Source organism: Hevea brasiliensis, chromosome 16 (genome assembly GCF_030052815.1).
Source record: "Hevea brasiliensis isolate MT/VB/25A 57/8 chromosome 16, ASM3005281v1, whole genome shotgun sequence".
Lineage (NCBI taxonomy): Eukaryota > Viridiplantae > Streptophyta > Magnoliopsida > Malpighiales > Euphorbiaceae > Hevea > Hevea brasiliensis.
Window position 1 is genome coordinate 49,381,499 of NC_079508.1, and position 16,468 is coordinate 49,397,966.

General features: G+C 33.5%; 1 pseudogene; it reads right to left on the reverse strand.

Moving 5' to 3' along the window:
• Positions 1-484: 484 nt before the first annotated feature.
• On the reverse strand, positions 485-10,635 carry LOC110642574 (vacuolar protein sorting-associated protein 45 homolog; annotated as a pseudogene).
• Between the last annotated feature and the right edge of the window lie 5,833 nt (positions 10,636-16,468).

A 16,468-nucleotide genomic window follows, 5' to 3' on the forward strand; every position in this document is an offset into this window, starting at 1 on the left:
GTGATCACAATTAGAAAAACTATTCTTTTCACTTGAGAGAGAGATTATTTAATAGAATCTGACCAATGGGACTTTAGTGTTAAATTAAATTTTTTTTTTTAAACAAATTGAAATGGAAAAATGATAATAAAACTATCTCAAAATTAAATGACAGTGAATGAAATTAAGCCAATAATAAACTTAAACATATGTAAGTTTAATAAAAATAATTACGCTAATGGTTCATAATTTTGTAAGAACTAGTTGATAATTTTTATTACCCCAATTCACTTGAATTTTGACGTAACTTGTACAATCAAAACAGTAAATTTATCAGAATTTTCAAAAATATAAGTCACACAAAATTATAAAATCGTGTAAAAATATTCTTTTAACTTGTGTAAGTCAAACAACTTATCATTGCTTGCACAAGCAAAGTCAATAACCGCTTATGTGGCATGCTGAAATTTCCACTAAAATGTCAGCATCAAACATAAAGCCAAAGTTTAAACAAAAGTCAAAGGTTAAAGACTTTGATCATAAATGTATTTTGTCTTTTTTGTTCTTTTCACAAACTCAAGATCTACGTGGCCGTACAAAATTGCCATAGTTTTGTCAAAGAGTGTGTCTTCCTTGTCCTGTGTGTGCGCACATATTCAAGAAAAAAAAAAAGCTACAAGGAAGTATGCATGAATGATGAATGAAGAGAAATGTAGGTTCCTTCTCGTGTGTGAAATTATATTTCTTTCTATTTTAACACCACAGTAGAAACATACAAAATTTTGTCAAGTCACCATAGACCTCTGGCAATTGCATGCTTGTCCAAAATTGGCATAAAAGTTGCAGATTGAGCTTCTTCTTGTGGGAGAATTGGGAAGATATGAAGGTGGTAGGACTTCGTCCTTCACCTTGAATTTGAAGGGTTTTAGGCCTTCAAATTCTGTTCACTTTGCAACTCTCATGCGAGCGGGTGAAGATTATACCTGCAGCAATAACGGGTTGACATCTCTCATCCTCTATTGCAGCAATCTACGCCACAGTTCTTCAACTGCTAGTCATCTAAGCATTGTCTCATGTAAAGCCGCAAAAAAATATCTACATGGCTCTCCAAAAGCTACCTATGGTGGATGCATTAACTTCAAACAATACTGTTGCTGGATCGAGCTACCCTCTGAGCTTCTCCAAGGTCCTTCAGAAACCTGCATTTCCAACCAAAATTACCAATTAATCAAAAGAGATGTCTCAGTTGGGTAAACAATACCATTAGACGTATTACGAGACAACAAAGATAAACAAAGTGGAAGATAAGGTATCCTCTAATCAATTTTGCACCCTTATATCCATAAATAAATAATCAAATTATTTCCTAACTTATCTTAAATTCTTGCCCCTTGGATCAACATGACAAAGCCTGTACCAAGTTGACTAAACTTATGATTCTAAATTAAGCGTGCCATGCATAAAACATAGGTAGCACTGCAATAATTTAACTTCTGTTCAGCTTCTAACACATTACTATCAATTCAAATACCACAATGATGACAAACACCACAGAACCACCAAGTATGAAACGAATTCCAGAATTGCTGGCATTTTGCAAAGCAATAGAACGAGACTCCTCATAAGTTGTACCACCAACAATGAAAATAAACACGTCTTGTGGCCTGTACAAAAGATATTGCTTATGTCATTTGACATATGAAAGCTGAGTAGCTGACATCGTGTGATGCACAGCCGATTGTATTTTACCTGACTTCAATGGTTTATTCACAATTCTAGATGCCCCCTTTCAACTAGTGTCCCAGGTCAGTGACATTGAATATGATCATCTACAATTTTCCCCCCTCATGTTTTTCTTTGAGATTCTAGTGATTAGGAATAAAGTATTAAACACAATAGCTTGCGATCTCTCTTTTGATCTGATTGAGGTTAAAAAAAATATAACTAAGATGATGGGTTAACTAGGTCTACTGTCAGTTTAAAAATAACAAAAGTGCAGGCAGAAAAGTACATATATATTAACCATGTTTTGTGTATCATTTCAAGTCACTAATCAATCATCAGCTTGTGTTTGACTTTAAAATGTAAACATAATTGCTAAATGGATCTGCAGTTTGGTGCATCAATTTGTAGAACCAACCTCATATGACAGACTCAAGCAGTCAATACAAATTGCTGCCCCACATATCTATTTCAAAAAGTACAACAGAACAATAACCATGACTTTTCCATTCTTCATATTACCTACCTTCCCAGTTGAAAGTGATTCCCAACAAAAGGGTAGTCCACATCTCTCATCCGCCCTTTAATTATACTTTCCATGGTTTGGAACAGGTGAGGCTGGTGCTGGGTGTACACATTTTCAACCCCCTAAACAAAGGTAGAGTAATGTCTATAAGTAACTAAATATGGATTCTGATGAAGAGGAATAAGCATGTGCGGTTTTTCAGCTCAAACCTTTAAGCCACGGGCCATATTACGAGCAATATTCAAAAGATCCCGGTTCCTGTAAAGATCCCCAGTTCGCTTATCCACACCTGCTTGCTTCAGGAGAAACTGGACAAGCAGCCATTTCATGATGATCAATATTTCAAAACCAGTTAATGGTCAATATATCAAAAAGATTCTGTGTTTGATCTAGCCATTTGATGCAGTAAAGAAAAACAAGAATTAAGAATTATTGTTTTTAATATTTAATTGGACAATTAAGATCTTTCATTCAGATTTTATATTGTAATGTGGAAGTTTAGATTTCTATTATTTAGGAAATTTAATTAGGAAGCACCATTTTACTTTTTTAGAATTTCTTAGTGTTGGTTTTATATTCATGGTTAGATTGGTATAATATTTCTTATTTTGAGATTCCTAATCCTAGTAATAGTAAGAGTAGTTATTATACTATAAATATCTATGTCATCTAGGTATTTTAGAAGAGCTTATTATTATTGATATTGACAATTGAGAATTAATAGAATGAAGTTTATTCCTTTTTCCTCTTTGATTGTTCTATTGGTTCTACATCAATTTGGCATATGAGCTTTTGATCTGTGTGCTTGTGGAAATTACCCAGAGAATACATTTGAATTCTTTTTCTTTTCTTCTCAGAACTTTTCTTCCTAGCTACTGTTCCCCTTTTCTTTATTTTCCCTAAGCCCTCACTACTGCCTAAAAACAAACCACGACCATCCGAACACCAAATTACCGCACCACCACCCTCAAACAAATGTCCATGAGAAGCTGCACATAAACCCATTTGAGATCATGCTTGCTGTTTGCATCTGATTAAACCTGATTTTGTGCCTTCTCTCTGCCACATCAAACGCCACACCACCTGCTAATATACTGGCACATCACTTGATTGATACATGCATTTTGCATAGTCATTTAGGTTAGATTTCATGGCCATTTCATTTATTTGTTAGTCACTTTTAGCTAATTTTAGTACTTATTTAGATAGTTTTCCATAATTGTCAATTTTTAGATTAATTTGTAATTTTGCTTTGTTTTGTAGGTAAAATGGTATTTTTGAAGGACTAAAAAGAAATTATGCCAATGAGGAGTGATTCCTATAGCCAAAGATATCAAAAACAAAGCTTGAAAGTTGAAGAATGCAAAATGGCCAAAATGTGCATAACCTGCTGCACAAGTTGTGCAGTTCTGCATGGGAAGAAGAAGCAAATTCTTAAACCTGCCGAAATCTGCATGACTTACCTGCATGACTTATGCAAGTTCACGCCCTGCTTATGCAGCTTCACGGAAAACTGCATAAATTATGTAGTGTCGCACTCTGCTTATGCAACTTCACGGAGGAGACAATCACCTTAGTCGAAACTTGCATAAACTACTGCATAACTTATGCAGATCCATCCCTTGCTTATGCAGCTTCACGAAGAGAGCCCCTAAACCTGCCGAAAACTGCATAAGCTACTGCATAACTTATGCAGTCAACTTATGCAGTTCCATATAAGACTTCAAAACTTGAAAAAACTGTACAACCAACCTGCATAGCTTATGCAATATCACGGGAAACACCTGAAAACACCAATTTTGTATGGAACCTGCATAAGAAGGTTGCACAACTTGTGCAACTCTTCATAATGAGCTGGCAAAAAAATTCTCTCACGTGAACTTCATCTCAAACACACCATTTTAGGGCTACTTGTCAGAAGAATATAAATATGTCCTTATCTCATTTTGGAGGGGGAAAAAAGAAAGGAAGAAAAGAGCAACAGCAGAGGAAGAGTAAAAAAAACAGAGCAGTGGAGGCGTCACTTCTCCATTTCTAAACCAGATTTAGAGTTTTCTTCTTTTCTTCCCTATTTTTTACCTTTCTTGTATTGGGTTTCTTAGTTTTTAGCATAGATTCAAGTTTGATTTCCATATTTACTCAGAATTTCTTGTAAATATTATGGATAGTGAGTAGTTTTCATAGATTCTGGAGTTGGGATGCAATATTTGAGATATTTTGTGGATTTTGATTGGGTAATCCATGTTTTATGGTTTTAATGAGGTTTTATCCATTTCTTGTGTGCTTAATGACATGCTTAGTGTAGGATCCCATTAAATATTGTTTTTAATCCATGGTTGAAGCACCGAAAGGAGAAAATCTTGTGATAGATAATCAAGAAATTGGACTTAATTAACTTAGATCTAGAAATAGACTAGGGATTAAGAGGATTTACAGATTAATTAAGGAACTTAATGGGTCTTGATTAATTTTAACTCCACGAAAATAGGATTAGATTGATTAAGGCACTCTTTGTCTCACTCAAAAGAGTATTCAAAGGATTTAAGAATTAATCTCTTTAAAACTCATAATTTCCATAAGATTGGATAACCAATTTAAAAATCCCAAAATAGCTTGAATATGAATTCTCAAAATCCGGAATCGCCCTTTTATCATTGTTAATTTCTAATCAAATTTAATTGCTTATCATTTTAATTCTTGCCATATTTTAATTTGCTTATTTTAATTTACCATGAATTTAGTTGAATCTTCATATTGGTAATTAGATTATTAATTTTGCATATATAGATTTTACACCTCAATTTCTATCAATCTATTGCTTGAATTTCAAAAATAGTTCAAATTAGTCAATTTTTATATAAAAAATTCAATCATTAACACAACTCTTCGTGGGAATGCTATTTTTTCTATACTACTTGTACGATCCATACACTTGCGGTTAGGCCACATCACTGATGCCTGTGACATCAGCAATTTTGGCAGAACCCTCTACCATTAATTTCCTAATCCCATTTTTGACATCCATTGTGAGGAGAAAAAAAATATTTGAAGCATAATCACAGACCCAGTATTTTTTTTTTTATTGAGATTTTATGTGGGCTGAAATTCAAAGCCTACAAGCTGAAATTGATGACTATAAGGTGTTCACTAGGATATGAAGGAAAGAATAGAGTTCTTAGCTTCAATCTTATTGCTATCATCCAAGAAGATAGAGTTGCTTATTCTTCGAACTCAGTTCTTGATTCTTCAACACTATAAAACTTGAGGTCAGATTTTCTCCTTCCAAGGAAGAATGATGCAATTAAGGAAAACTAGATTTAGGAATTATTGTTATTTAATTTTAATTGTAAAATTAAAATCTTTCATTCAGATTTTATATTATAATTAGGAAGTTTAGATTTCTATTATTTAGGAAATTTAATTAGGAAGTAATATATTTTTTTTTTTTAGGAATGCTATAGTTTAGAAATTAGAATTTCCTAGTTAGTGTTGGTTTTATATTCCCAGTTAGATTGGTTTAGTATTTTCTTATTTTGAAATTCCTAATCTAGTCCTAGTAAGAGTATTTATTATACTATAAATACCTATGTCATCTAGGTATTTTAGAAGAGCTTATTATTGTTATTGATATTGACAATTGAGAATTAACAGATTTTGAGAGTTTATTAATTTTCCCCTTTAAATGTCCTATCAGAACAACTTCTCAACATGATTATAGCATAAGATGCATAAAGGATAGAGGACCAACAACAATCAAAAGAAAATTAAAGCAGCCTAAATTCAATAAGACAATCAAATTCAACTCTATAAATTGTACTCCCCAAACCTACAAATCAATTAAGACTATTAAAATACCTGACAGAGGTAAATTTGACCAATGATCTGACCTAATCTTCCTTTTCTCATTCATGAATAATAGATCTAATCATTGATGCATAGCCATAAGTACACGCGTTACTGATATCATACCCCAAGGCTTGCAGTTTGCAAGGAGAATATAGAAACAATTCAAACTTTGCAGCAAGGTTATCCTAGATTGATAGTTACCCCAGGCTTGTATTTGGGAGATCGAGAAGCCAGCTTGTTGAAAAGCTGCATCAATTGAACAGGAGTCTCCTTCTCATACCACAATGCATATAACATCACCAGGTGCAGACAGTCAATGTCAGATACACTTTCATAGTTTAAAAGATCTGTCACAGCCTGCAAAGAAATATATTAAGAAAGGAGGTCATTATTCATCATTCGCAATCATATATTTCTAATTGTAAATTCAGATTCATCTCGATTTTATTTTATATGTACAAACTTCTGATAGATATTGATTTCTTATAAATACTGCAATTATTTCCTTCAGAAATACTAATGTTTAAAACAGTTTATTATATCATCACCAATGCAGCTATGCAACCCCACCCCCACTACTGGCTCTCTTTAACAATTTCATAGCATTTGGCTCTCTTTGTAAATATGGTGTGCCTATTATAATTATATATCAGTGAACTTTACTTGAAAATATCACGCAAAAGGAAACAAAGACAAAACCTAAAATATATAACTCATGTACACTACCTCAAAAGCAGCGACTTGCCCACCATTGCAAGCCAACTCCTGTTCTGTTTCTGAAACTAACATAAGCTTTCGTTCTTCAACTGTCTTGCGCATTTCTGTTACTAATGTCACATGTTTTGAAACATTGCCATGCATTTTTTGGTACTCAGGGTAATTATCAACAAATTTGGCCATGTCCTCTGCAGGAACTCAAAGCATTTACTATTATATTAGTAAATCAAGTGATGGGTGATGGTTGAAACTAACAAATTGTCAACAATTCTCAATGTTGCCAAATACAAACTTATTGTCTGGATGTTTTGGTTACTTTTTGCGACTTGCAGAAAATCATCCACCATCCGCTTGATGTTCATTCCAATATCTCCAAAATTCTCATACATAGCTTTGAAAAAAGCATCTTGCTCTGATGACAGCACAATCTCCTGTGAAAGCAAGTGTAAGAGCAAACACAACATGAAGATGATACCTAACATGAATTACTAAAATTTAGAATATTTGTGGCAAGGGGAAAGCAAATCAACTGCCTGATCTTTTGGAAACTTGCCAAGACTTCTCAAATCTACTTTGTTGTCCTGAATGCCTATTGATTCATGAACCATAGCCTGCAAAACGAAAGAAAATAATCATGGAACTGCATTATCAGTGTGACACCAAAATTATCTGAGAAGTATTATCCCATTTATGAAGACCATAAAAATCAAATGTCATAGTCACAGTAACATGTACCTGATAGGTCCACTGATTCAGCAAAGGTGTCACAGGATCATCCCTTCGATCAACTATCAGCAGTAATGGAGATACTTCTGTCCGCCTGAAATCAAAGAGGCCACTTTCCTGCTGGTACATCAACTTCTGTCATACCATAAAAATTAAAGAAATCAGTTTTCTAAGTTATCAAAATTCATGGTAAATTCACAGTGCCTTCATCCCAGGGAAAAAATTGCATTAATATGTTACAACTATACACAATAAATTTATATGTTTACAAATTTGGATTAACTTAACATACAGTGCAGAAAAGCAGCCTTAACAAAACTTGATGCAATGTAGAATAAAGCACAGTCAAACTAATGTGCCTGTGCATATATCCTTGACCCGATTCTAAGAAATGAAATTGGATAAAATTAAAAAATAAATAAACAAAAAGTGAAAACTTGTAATATCAACATAGAAAAATGGTTTTCATAGCAATTCAAGAAATGCTTATATGCAGATTAAGTATTTGCTATATTTCACTGTGAAATTTTACTCACTGCCGTCTCTTCTCCTATCCTTTTTGCAATGTCAGAGGTTCTTTAATATCAAATAATAGGCCTCTGTTTCATTGCCAAGAAAACTGCTGCAATACCATCAACAACTCTGTCAGAGAACTGCTGCAAACCTGAAGGATCTACAACCGCGGGAAGCATATAAATGTGATTTGATGGAATATTCAATGTGAAATGATAAGGATCAACAGCAACAAAGTCTGCATAAAATTCCCGCAAAATCAATAGAGCAATTAAAACTAATTTCAGACCAAGGACTCAACAAATAAGATGACATTATGAAACTGTCTAATTAATATGAAGAACAAAATTTTGCAGGCAATAATATAGTTTTTAACATGTATAAAATGACTGCCACATTAAAGGCAATGAACATATTCAAGTATTAAAATGAAGTTGCTCGATAAGCATAAATTCAGTCACTAGATTTCCTCATGCATGTGAAGCTTGATAGCCCAAATATCAGGTAAGATGGCTTGCAGGGAAGAGTGAAGACCATGCTTAGGCAGTCCGAATTCACTAAGATATAAACAAAACTAGACTCAGTGCATCCCAGCAGCCACTTCTCTCTGTAGCATTTCAAAAGGCTCATAATTTTTTAGGGCTAATTTCCACTAGTCATTGCAAATACAATCACTAAAAATAGTCTATGAATACACAATTCAAAGGGTCTATTCCCCTTTACTCTGTTGAAGGCTCCAAATTATCTGAACTTGGTGAATTACTGCCATCCTCAAATACCTTTCCCAAAGGATTGCCTCTCCTCAACCACTCAGCACTACATGCCACATTGTTGACTTAGTACAAGACACCTCATCTTAAACAGAAAGAAGCGTAAACAGAATCTTATCTCTTTATGGATACAATTTCAGCATTTCACACCAAAATAGCCTGCCTATATTTTTCATAAGATAAAAAAAAATACACAATGCTATCACCCAAGTACTTCTACTAAAGCATCACCGTGGGAGGGGCAATCGAGATATAACTATCACTCAGCTTTAACCATAAAGTGGCTCAAACCTACAAAGTTGTGCTTGGCAACTAAAGTTTGCAGTATGACCATTACACAACTCAGAGATTTCTTTCTCGGGACATACCATAATTTACCCACATGAAATAGATTTGAATGTTAAAAAGTTAATATTTTAATTAATTCAAGCGTGCAAAAATTCATAGACCTACTATTGAAAACATATTATCTACATAAACTGTAGATGAGAAAGAATGAAAGGAAAAGAATATATTTATTTAAACACACACAAAAAAAAGGATGCAAAAATAGAAATATGAATCCGGTTATCCTTCAACATGTTACCTGAACTTGCTGAGCTGTACAACTTCATGCTCATCTGAATCGGCTAAAATATGAATCTGGGTATCCTTCAACATGTTGGAGAAAACTGTAAATATAGAATAGCGAAAAAAGAAATTTAACTTAGCATCAAATAGTCTTATGAATAAAACTTCGGATATTAAGAGATTAATTTAAACTCCTCATAAGAGCTTACAAAGGTGATACTCCGCAAATCTAGTATTAGCTAATTGCCTGCGCAAATGCTGAATATTATCTGATGTAGGTCGTACGAACGAAGTAAACTGCTTTCAGATGTGACATAGATTCTTTTGACTTAGAAATGGAATCTACCAATTCTACCAAGAATACTTCCTTCTGAAGAAGCTCTGATTATGAATAGACAACCCTTACAATACCAACCTGAAACTCATAAAAATAATAATAATAATAATAATAATAACAAAATGCCATCCTGTTAATGCTTTCCACATGACTTTGGTTAACCAAATTAAAAAGACAAAAAAAAAAAAAATCAAGTAATCATTCCCGAATGTTAAATACCACCATAGAAATGAATGACACAAACTCATCATTTGTTAAGCTGCACATCCAACAAGCGAACCCTTTATTCGTCCAAATTCAACCCAGAAGCATGGATGCAGGGTTTTATGGTTGAAGTCATGTAGATAGGTACTTGATACTTGATACCAGAACAGTATAAGTGTTGGTAAATATTCACATTGTTGAGGAAACAGGAAAATTGACTTGAGATGCCCAATGCCACTCACCTAAAATTGAGGAAATATCGATCTGGGGAACGCCATTCACAATTCTAAACCATTTGTGCCTCTTTCCACATAGTGAATTATGCTAATTAATGAAATAAACCAAGAAAAGCAAGCATTAAACAGAATCTAGTGAGAAATTATTGTAGACGAGCAAGAGATTACCGTTTGGGGGTCGAGGACGAGAACCTTCATGCCGGAAATGTCCTGGAGCATCCGGTTTATGTAATCCCGAACCGCCGATACCAACACCATTTTAGCGGGCCCAATGGGAGATTGACCGTTCAGATTTAGGGTTGTGATCTTCCTGGTGATGACTGCAATTGAGAAGAACTTGTTGTTGTTTAATTCAAAGTGCAGCAGAAACTCTTTCAGATCGGCATGGAGCCGCAGAGGGAGAACCGAGGCGGGGAGAAGAGGAGAACCAGAAGGACCAAAACGCACCGGTTTGCTTTCTCCCTTAAAAGCGGCCTTTTCGACGGTCCCGTTTGATATTAATACAATTTATAGACGCAATTAATTAGGCCTAAGCAGCCCAGCTTGGTGCTCTATTCATGATTTTTTTTTTTTTTTTAAATATTCGATCATTAACCCACCCATGTTACAAGTGTTTCTATCAATGTTGAGAAATTTTTTTTATCTTTATAATAAAAGTTGCTCTAAAAATTTATTTTTTTATTATTAATTTATTAATTATTATTTTATAAATAAAAATTATAATTTTAATATAATTATTTAATTATATCTCAAATTTGAGACTCATGAAATAATTTTAATATTATTAAATTAAAGTTCATTAGTAATAAAATTAATTTTAATTGAAGGTTTCTCTCGTTATAAGTCAATAACTCTCCACAATTTTTATTTTGTTGAGTGATTTATATAAAAAAAAATTAATTTTAGACAAATTTCAACATATACAATGATCTATATAAAATTGGATAATATTTCTCTATGAATTGAGAAATAACTACACATGAATTTCAAACACAACCACCATCATCTTAAAACAATTAAAATAGTAAGGTCGAAACACAACAACAATCATGTATGTAATACAAAACTTAAACCCTAATTTCAGAATGGCTTTAATTAATACCAAAATTAACAAGAATTATACATTTAGCATTTTACTAATTAAATTTGTACTATAAACAAACACAAATACATTATTAGCTGCAAAATTTGGGAACTGCAATTTATAACCATATTTGATAAAAAAAAAATAATTATATTTATATATTTTATGGAGATATATTCATAAACTGATGGAGATAAAAAAAATTTTATTTAAATTTAATTTATGGAGATAGATTCATAAACTGATGGAGATAAAAAAAATTTTATTTAAATTTAATTTATTATAAATTTAAAATATAAATATATAAAATTTATTATTTAAAAATATTATATATTATATATTTTAATTCATGATAAATTGTATTTAAACGAGAAAAATCCCTTGTCACTGAACAGTTCAATAAACGCACAAGATTATACACCCAAACTAACCGCCACTCTTTGTCTTAACTCTTAAAAATACAATTAATCAATTTCCAAATCAGCCCCGTGGATTCTTCTCTGTCTTTCTCGCAATCTCTCTTTGGATGAAATTGCGGTTTCTCTTCCAGAAAAACAGTTTCTATAACAATGAAGTACTCAGATGCTACTTCCTCAAGTCGCTACTGATTGTCCAAAGAACATGAGAGGATCCTCACCTGGTATCGTTGAGCCCCGGCACCGACTCTCTGCTTCAGCGTCAGTCTTTCTCTCTCTCTCTCGCAAACAAACAAACACACACACACTTGTTTTTCCTTATCTGTTCTGTGATCTGATTGACTATAGAATGAGCTATAAGTACCTGATTTCTGCTCTGCTAGTTATTGTTTCACTTAAAAATTTGCTTTGTTGATTATGTAGTGAGATTCAAACACTCCATTTCAATGAGATCTACTTTTTTTTTTTTTTCCTATTTTCTTTTGATTCAAACAATTTAGTGGAAGTTTGATCGTATATTAATGACAATTATAATAAATTAAATTGCATAAATATATATATATATATATATATATATATATATATATATATATATATATATATATATATGTGGAAAGCAGTCAAAAGAGATTGGTCCACTATACAAGTTAGCCTCTACAGAACTAAATTTATGAACCTAGTATCTCTAAGAATTGCTAGGATTGAGTTATTAAACTCTTCTTTTGTATGAGGTTTAATTTCAATTTAGACTAAACCTATGTGGATGTATTTGTATTATTTTTCACGATATTTTTGTAAAGATTTTTAAGATAGAAGATAAATTGTCTCAAAAGGTTTTGAAATCTGAAGATGTAACAACCTAAAATTTTTAAATTATAAATAAAATAAAAAAGGAAATATTATGTTATTAATATCATAGGATTTATTTGAATTGATTTTAAAATAAAGGAAGATAATAATAATAAATAAATAAATAATAAATAAATTAATTAAAGTTAATTTAGTAAATGAGAATAAAATAATTAAATTTTCCTAGATTATATTTATTTTTATCATTACTAGAGTTTTGTTAAACTTTAACATAATAAAATAATTTTGGACCTAATAATAAACCTCTAAGAAGTTGAGATAATGTAATTAGAAGTTTAAAAAAAAAAAAGGAAACCCAAAAGGCAGTGCATAGCGCCCCCCCCCCCCCCCTCCTCACTCTCCTTTCTCCCCAACTCTCTCTCCTCCTCCCTCTTGTTTTTCTTCTTGCCGGCAAGAGATTTGCTGTCGATGACCACCGTAGCGGCTTCAGCGTGACAGGGCGACCACCAGTGAACAGAAAATGGTGACAGAAGAAGGCGACGATGACGAGAATTGAAGAGAGAGAGAAAGCGACGACGAGGACTTCCAAGGCCATTTTCGGCCGTTTTCGGTTGCCTACCGGCATGGGAGGGGTGGCGCTCGACTCCTGGGACCACGGGCTTCCCATCCCGACCGGCGGTGCTCCGTTCCATGGAGGTTTCCGGCGAGTTTCGAAGAGAGAGAAAGAGGAGAGAGAAAAATTTGGGCAGTGGCTTTTCGGCTTCTTTTTCGGCGATTCGATCGTTGGATCGAAAATCCGAGGCCACCGATGGACTCAGGATGATGAAATCTTTGAGATAGGACTGGCCCCGCTCTGATCGGATACCGTTGGAAAAAGGCGATAATCGAACGGTCTAGATTGCTTGGTGAGATTTTCGAACTTTTTCTATTCTCAAAATTTAAAAATAATTTTATGATAATTATTAATAATTTTTAGGCATAATTTAGGTGCAATCGGATCGAAAATAGCTCATTGGTGTCGGGACCGTATTTTCAACCAGATCTGGCTGCCCGGTAGCCCGTCTCAGAACGTGGTCGATATTATAGTCAATCCTAACATTTTCAGACGTTCTGGATACGTTCTAGGCGTCATAATTGATATAGGTAAACCCGAACTCCAAGTTGTTCATTTCCGGCTAATACCGATTTAGAATAAAATTCATAAAATATTCATGGATGATCAAAAAATTGCAATTCCTTTTACATTAGCTTAGTAATATTGCTAAGGATCGCGGAACAAAGTTTTAGAATTTTTAGAGCTCATTTGGGTAGTTTTTGCAAAAGGGTTAATTATAAGGACTAAACTGTAATTTTTCATATTGTGATTGTTGACTATTTGGATGAGCCCAAGAGGGGCTATGTGATGTGATTGAGTTATGGGTGTGTGGTTTGTGGATATAGAAGTGCGTTTTAATTCCTTTTGCAGGTTGGGTAGGTCCTAAGTATATGGAAGACTTTATCGGATTTTCGGCACGACTTAGGACATATTTGGTCTTTTCTTAGTTTGTATTGAGTCAAATGTATTAAATAATTATAATAAAATTGTCAGGTGAGTCGGGACAACCTTCCTCCTCCGCCCAGCCATCACAGTGACTTCGGTTAAGTCTGTGAGTAAAATATTATTTTTAATTGTAATTTCGATATTATTATATGTTCAAGCATGTCCATGCATCACTTATAAATATGTATCTATGTAGTTAAACACTAAGCATGTTTTATATTACATTCATAATTGTTGAAGTGCCATGGATGTTGTTTGCGGTAATTTGGAGCAGTGTGTGTGCGTGGCATGCATGTGGTATGGTATTAGATATGGACAGGATGGGTAGACACGGCTTGAGAGACATTCGCTGGGATCCGGTCCTTTATGGATAAGTCAAGGTAGACACGGCTTGAGAGACACTCACTGGGACCCCGCATTTGGTTTATTAAGCGAAAGTCTGGCTTGAGAGACATTCGCTGGCAGAGGTTGGATTAAGAGGGTTGTATGGGGATCAACTCTCATATATGTATTGCTTGACATTGTTGGATGTGTGAGTGCTCCAAATTGCCTTTTTACTGATATGATGTGATGTGTATGAAAATTTTAATAGTGTTGCATTCTACTCTTTAGGATGCATTAGCTTTAGATAGCTATAGAAATTATACTTAAAATTGGTATTTTACTCTCTAAGTCGAACGCTCACTCCTGTTCATCATATTTTTCTAGGCTACAGGAGGAGACCTTTTTCATAATAACCTGTTCCTTTCCTCGCAGGTTATAAAAAAAATTACTTAACTGTATTATTATTATCTAATCTTGTCAGGGACTGCATGAATTTAAGTTTTTATGAGTTTTAAATAGTTTATAAATAATGTAACGGGGTTGAGTTGGGCTCCCCTAATTTTAGTTTTTGATAATTACTGGGTTAAGTTGGTCCGAAATAAAATTATAACAGTTTAATTTAAATTATTTTATATGCATATTGGCCCTAAATTGTGGGCCTGGTCATGAGTTTGAGAACAGTAAGGCTTACTACGGGTCTCGGGGGCTTTATGCCGGCTCAGGTCCTAGTGCTGGTTTGGCCCATAGGTTGGGTTGTGACAGAAGATCTCTTTTTTCAGTTTTGATTGTGAAATTGGTTTTAAAGAAGTTGAGTTTTGTTTTTGTACTTTTAGAATTTCCCCATTTTCTATACATTTTTCAAAATCTTTGATTATAATTTATTCACTATTAACTATCTTTCTCGACTCGGAGAACAAGGTAGAAGAGTTTGAAGAAGAAACAGTCCTACAGAAAATAAGATTCATACTTAAAAAATTTCTAAGGTTGATTTTCTGAGTTAAGCGTGTAACGCCAAAGGAATCACTGCCCTAACACTCGCCTTTCACATGGATTCAAAAAGTGAGACTTACAACTCAGGCCTGTTGACACCCTGAAGAGAACCCTCTGTGGGACTCACCTTAAGATCATAAATCAGCTGGGACCGACAAGGGGATAAGCTAACAGGGAAGAAACTACTCTCTAAATCTTGAAAAATAAATAAATAATTAAAAAAAATAAACAAAATATACAAGAAAGATAGGAAATCTTCGGAAATAAAATTTAACTATGAAATATATATATATATATATATATATATATATATATATATATATATATATATATATATATATATATATACACACATACTCAATAGGCGGTAGAGCCAGTCTGTTATGAATATATATACATATATATATGCAGATTAATTGGTTAAGCCAGCTATATGCATGCAAAATTTGTAATTTTGTAAAGAGATTAAAGAACTAACTTCAAAATTTTATAGATTTTTGTAAGTTTTGTACAAGATTTTGCAGATGTAATTCCTGGTAGGTTTTACAAAGGTTGCTTAACACATGAATTTCCTAGGATTTATTACAAGGAAGTTATAAGAGGTTTTGTAAGTTTTGTAACTAAGGCAGAGGTAGGGCAGGGATGGATGACCTTCTTCCTTCCTTCGATGCCTTCTGGGTTTTGTAAGAAGAAAGGCTTTGGATGCTTTCTTCGGATTCTTCATAGGATGCCTTGAGGGATCCTTCAAGAATTTCTATGCCAAAAAGATCTTTTCAAGAATGCCTTCTATTTGAATGAGAGGCTCCTTAAATAGAAGTAGCCAAGGGCATGTTTTGTACAAGAGATTTTGTACCTGCGAAGAGTTACCACAATCTTCTTCATTATTATCTCCCAAATCGATTATGGGTTCTGAATCAGAATTGGCTGTAGAGGAATTGGTTTTGTTCTGTAATAACTATTCCATTATTATAAAATATTTTTCATCATTTTTAGCTCTCGCCAATCTAGCCATGGCATGTGATCATTGGGCCAAAAACAACTAATTTTGTGACAAGAGATTTTTCCCCTGAAGCCACTCTTTTATTCCATAGTTTGTAATTGCTTCGGGAACATTGAGTAAGTCCCACCATTTTACCTTGAATCTTCTGGTAATGGAAT